The sequence below is a fragment of the Quercus lobata genome, chromosome 3 (genome assembly GCF_001633185.2).
Source record: "Quercus lobata isolate SW786 chromosome 3, ValleyOak3.0 Primary Assembly, whole genome shotgun sequence".
Classification (NCBI taxonomy): Eukaryota; Viridiplantae; Streptophyta; class Magnoliopsida; order Fagales; family Fagaceae; genus Quercus; species Quercus lobata.
In genome coordinates, this window is record NC_044906.1 from 70,889,610 (window position 1) to 70,896,133 (window position 6,524).

Consider the following 6,524-nt stretch of genomic DNA (forward strand, 5'->3'; position numbering starts at 1 on the left):
CTACATTTGAAACATGAAATATGTGAACTTATTAATATTATGCTAGCTGTGGTAGAGAAGTTGGTGGAGCAATGTTATTTGTTCCACATTCTAATTGCTTTCCAACAGCATTTGCCATGAACCTATGAAACAAAATGTGTTACTTTGTGTTATTAATAGAGAGTTTAAAACGTACATAATAATGATGAATACAATAAACATCAAGCATAATCTTGTGAAATGAAATAATGGAGACTTTAAAGTATGTATTATATACATTTGTGTATTTTTTGTTGTACATATAGTTTTTTGTTTGATTTAATTTGTATAGCAATTTATTTAATTGTTAGGTTGGATTAAAATTGATTGGTAGCTAATTTTGAGTGTAATATATAATTTTCAATGCTTGTCACACCCTCAGATTTAATTTTAACGAAGCTAGAAATAGGATTAATGCTCAGTTGAAGTAAAACAAAATTTAAATTGTATGCTTTCTCAAATTTTTTTTTTTAAATTGTATTAATTACTTGTAACACCAAGAATATTGTTTAAGAAGTCCACCTATTCTCTAAGTTTAATATCAAGCGATGTAATTTTTTTGATGCATCTATTATTTTTTTGAACCCAAGCCCAAAAGTTTAATGAATGAAAATTATTTCTTTTAGATTGTGAACTTTGTAATGACATAAGAAGATTTACCGGTCATAGAGTGTCACAATTAACATATTTTTTAAATGAGAGTTATCAATTTAAAAAAAAAAAAAAAATCCTAAAAGGCAGCCACTTAGTCCTAAAAGGTAGCTAGTTATTACACATCCATAACCATAATAAAAATTTGAAATGCTAAAGACTCTCACGTTGTAAACACAGATTTTTTTTTTTAATTCAATTTTTTAAATGGTAGTTATGTAATTATATTTAATCCTAAAAGATAGGCACTTAGTACACATCCATAACTAAATTTTAGCATGCTTAAAAAAGCTATACAAAAAAAAAAAAAAAAAAAAAAAAAAACTAAGAAGGGTTGTCAACGTTACAATTCCTTTAATTTTTTGAAAAAAATGTATTTTTTTTTTTAAATGTGCAATGAAAGGCACAACAAAAGACAATATTAAATTTCATATAGAAGAGATGTGATTGAGAAAAATGAAGTTAAAGTGGAGGATTAGTTCTTTATTGGAAAGCATCGACCAATCTAAAGGTGGAAGGTTTGAATAGATACTATATTGATGTGGTGATTGATAAAAATATGGAGAATGAGTGGAGATTAATGGGTTTTTATGGTGAACCCGATACAGCGAGACGACATGAAGCTTTGACCAAGCTTAGGGCTTTAAACTCATGACCTGAAAAGCGATGACTTTGTTACGGGGATTTTAATGAAATTATCAGACAAGATGAGATACTTGGGGTGCAAGAAGGCCTTATAATCAGATGCAGCAATTTAGGGAGGTGATTGATGAATGAGGGTTCATAGACTTGGGATTTGAGGGCTCTAAATATACTTGGAGCAAGCACTTCTAAAATGGAGTTTCAATTTGGGAGAGGCTTGATAGGTGTTTGGTCAATAATAGTTGGTTCATGAAGTTTGGAGGTTCAAGAGTGTACCACTTGTCATGTAATTCATCGGATCATGTTCCAATTCTCATATCACTATCAGGTTTGAACCCACTTACTCGGGGAAAAAAAATTTCGGTTCGAACAAATGTGGCTCTCAAATTCAAGTTGTGAGGAGGTGGTTGTTTTGGCTTGGGGCAGTGGGAGTAGGGTTGGTTTTGAGGGTGATATACTGAGAAAAAGTGGAGAAGTGTGGAAAGGAATTGGGGCAATGGGAGAAAAATGTTTTTGGTAATGTGAGATTGGAATTGAACCATTTGAAAAAGGACCTAGCTAGAGAAGAGAGGGCAGCCATGGTTAGTGGGAACAATTTTAAAGTGAGACAAATTAAAAAAGAGATTGAGGTGTTTCAAGATAGGGAAGCTACGATGTGGGCTCAATGATCACGAATCCTATGGGCAAATCAGGGGGATAAAAATACTAAATGTTTCCATAGTTGTGCCACAAGGAGATTTAGGAAAAACTCAATGGAAGGTATTAGAGATGAGGGTGGGGTGTGGAGAACTAGATAGGAGGATATTGGGGAAGTTATGGTGAACTATTACAAGTCTCTACTTGCCTCAATGGGTGGGAAGGTCTCCATAGGCATCTTAGATTGTGTGCCTACAGTGATAGATGAGGAGATGAATGAAAGTCTATGCAGAGAGTTTGAAGCAAGTGAAGTAGCTACAACTCTCCAACAAATGGCACCCCTCAAGGCACCTGGATCGGCAAACCGGATGGTATGCCTTCGCTTTTTTATCAACATTTTTGGAGCACAACATCTAGCTTTATGCTAATTGTTGTGTGGATAGAAAAACTAATTGTATCTTGATTTTTGAATACCTATCTATAATATTGTGTACATGAACAATAATTGGGTTTTTAGTTTTAGATTTTGAATTATGCTATTTTTTCAACAACTTGATTTTCTTTTTAGAATTTTCTCTTCTTGAATATGTAGAATACTATGTACATGAGTTTTAGACAAAACTTAACAATACTATTTCTTTTGGATTTTACTATTTCTTTCCTTATTAAACACAATATGACAAAGTTGATGTGTTCTAATGAAGGCAAAAGCAATTGCTAGTTTTGGGGCATAGCAACTAATACAATCTGATAACTTCCCCTAGCCATTTGAAATTTATAACTTGGAATGCTAATAGACATCTTCTCCGAGGCAAGAACAATTGGCCGAGTTTAGCAAGTTTTCCATCAACTTTGACCATGTTATGGCAATACAGGTGACTCACTTACTTACAATTCATATACGCACTATTTTGATTTTTTGTGGGAATTCAGAACAATGACAATTGAGTGATTTGTACATGGACACATTGATAAATGTCTATAGTGGACATGAGTGGAATCAATGGCACATTACAATATGACAATTTGGTTTTTGATGGAAATTGATTTAAGTGAGGGTCTATTAAATTTGATCATTTTGCTGAAGTAAGGTTTGTTTAATATATATTTTATTTATTTACCTTATTGTAAATAAGTTTTTGTACATTATGATTCTAACGTATAAAACTTCACTTTACTTTCTTTTTTTTGTGGTCTTATTCTTTTCTATTGGCAACTAATTAGACATCACTTTTAGGAATTAGGGATTTAGCAACTGGAATGAAGGTTGCACCTCAAAATTTAGAAGAATTAAAATATGATACAATCTCATCATGGGAAGAAAAATAGGAAATCTAATGTTGTTGGCATGTCCCTCCATTCTTGGGCTACAAATATCATATCTAAAAAAAAAAAACCCAAAATAATATAATGATATATTTGTAGAGATAGAGTTGGAAAATACTTTTAGAAATAATTCAATTTTTTAGGAGAAAACTATCTTTAATAAATTTTAGAAAATAAATTATGGATTATATTATATTACAAAATAATTATATATTTCCATGCATCGCGTGGATCTACGACTAGTACCTATAACTATTGAAACACTAGTAACACGTGAAGGCTTTTTTTGCCACTAGTGATACATATTCTTCTTAAATATTTTGGTCTTTGCTACAGTACTTTTCCTATGCACTAAATCCTGAAAGCCACTGTGGATGCTACTCAACTTCTGGATCCAAGTAACCTCCCAAAAATACATGCCTTCATCGAACCCACTCACAAAGTTGATCATTCCACTAGAAGTTCAATTCTTGCAACCCAAAAAAATAAAATGCTAAGTAGCAGTTGTTATCAAGTAAAAAGAAAAGCGTCAGCCCCTCACTCCATTTAAAAGCGAGCAAATCATGTCAATTCATAATAACTGTTTAGTTTCTGATAAAACTAGACAAGGAGCAGGGACGAACCCAGGATTTCAAGCTGGGGGGGGGGGGGCGGAAATAAACGAAAAGAAAAAAATTCAAATACACATCCATATAGTCACTGGCGGAGCCAAGAAATTTTCTTAGGAGGAGCAAGTTAGTTATGCCTAAATTATATTAATAGGTTAAGCCTATGTTGGCTCAAAATGCAAAACACACAAGTTAATTTGGCCCAAATTGTGGCCAAAATTAAATTACTTTATTTCATAAACTAACTTTAAGTAAACTTGTGCCTACATTTTTTTCACTGTACTAAATTTTTTGTACTTAGGTTAATAGGTTTGAACTTACCTTTTTACATTTTAGAGCCTTTCTAAGGAGTTACATCTAATGTTTCAGCATTTAGGATAAAAAATTGATTAATAGGTATGAAATTTTGAAGATTTATACAATAATTTTTGTTAAAAAAAGTGTGAACAATGAAGTGCAAATTACTATTTAAGTGCAATTAGATCAAATCAAACAATTAAACAATTATTTGTCCTCCTACTATTATCAGATATAAAGAGATAATCTAATATTCTAATATAAACCACATTATTATATATTATTATTATTATTTTTATTAATTGTAGTGTACTGTGTAAAGAACATTAAATCACCGAAACAAAAGTAATATACCTTATTATAAATAAAAAAATAAAGAAAGACAAAAGTATTATATGTGAAATGTTGTACAGCTGTACAGCACTTCATTACTCAGTCTAGAAGCTTTCTAGACGGTCAAAGTGAACTGCTTCAACGGTTTTGGAGTCTTGCTGTGCTGGGTTTTCTTTTCTTTTCTTTTTTACATTTTATTTTTTTAAGGTTTTCATGGCTTTTGAAAACTACTGGACTGGCCGACTGGGGGTCCTGAGCTAAAAACCAAGGGGGGCCCAAGCTAAAAACCAAGGGGCCCAAGCCTTTTTTTTGAAAATTTTACTTACTAATTTTTTTTTTTTTTGGACCCAGGGGGGGCCCGGGCCCCCTTTGGCCCCTTCCTGGGTCCGTCCCTGACAAAGAGGATCCAACATGATACAAGGAATTAAAGATTTGAGCACACCTGAACCCTGTAAAGAGAAAATATTTCCAAATTTTGTGTAGTGCATAACTGTCTGACATACAGAGGATAGTAATATGCAAGTGAAGGACCTGGTAAGTATGGTAAGTACTAAGTACCTAACACAAAAACTGTCTTTCCTCAAAACTCGGTACAAAATACTTTCAAAAGCAACAATAGGCGCTCAAGATGCCAACCAATCAAGCTGGAGGTTTCAGAAGATAGTAAAATGCAAGTGAAGGCCATAAGTTTGAATCAACCATAGCAATAGCAAAACCCAATAGACATGAAAGACAAGCACCAAAGCAGATTACTAAATCTAACAGCTTACAAATCATCAGAAAAATTAGCAAAAACACAAAGTGAATTGACAACCTGAAAGAAATGGCAATTTTCTTATAGTAAATTCATAAAATAAATGAATAAACAATAGTCAAACTCAGCAAATCACAGTACTGGTGTTATGCTTCATTTTCACTTGGGGTTCAAGGTTCAACAACTTAATCAAATATACCAAGGTCCCATTGCTATATGCTCAAACTAAATATCAAACCAATTCTAATATACTCAAATTGTGCTTAAAAAGAAGAAGAAGAACAACCGATAAACAAAATTAGAGAGAAATTTAGAATCCCATGACTGCTTTCCACATTCAATCAGATTTACTAAAACAATACTGACAGATTTAAACCAACAACAAAAAAGATTCAGTCATTGTACATTCAAGAACCACAACATGAATGTTCAAATGCTCCATTATGTTGTATGGATATTCAATGAACATCTTTGACAGAGCTTTGGGGAACAAAGTGCCTGTTTTTTTTTAAAAAAAAAAAAAAAAAATCATGCCCTCTATGAGCCCAATACATTTGTTAGGCCCAATTAATGTCACGGTATGTTTTGACAACCATATACCTTATCCTCATCTAAAAAAAAGAAGTGGAAGTTGCTATTCAAAACTCTAGATACCTTAGTTGAATTACCTCCATAAGGCGTTGGATGGATTACGCCCCCTAGGTTAATTAGAAAAAGCAAGAAAAGCAATTATTACAACAGTTATAATCAACTGCTTGGAAGAAATGGTCTCTCATAAGACAATCATGAATTTTTTTTTTGACTTGAAAGCAATAGGGAAGGTAAACTGCTTCACACCTATTTACAAACCCTCAAAGGGAATAGATATTTTATTTAGATGGGTAGTAGACTCTAATACCAGTTACACAAACTCAAAAGACTATTTGAAAGGAAGCTTTTTTTTTTTTTTTTTTTTTTTTTTTTTTTTTTGAGGGGGAAAGTAAGCTAATATTAATATAGAAGAAAGTTATATTTTCATTCACCGATTCTTTTACATAAAATAGCATCTCTTATATATATCGCGAAAGTGAGATGCAAGAATATAAAAACTAAAGTAGTCATGTAGTACATTAGATGTCTTTGATAAATAGTTACATATTTAGGAGTAATGGAATCACGAGGAGAAAGAAAATAAAAGAAGAAAAATTACATTGATGAACAAAGAAAAGATAGATACATGGTGTGTCCCGACAACGACAAGTTGTAAGAAATAATGTTTC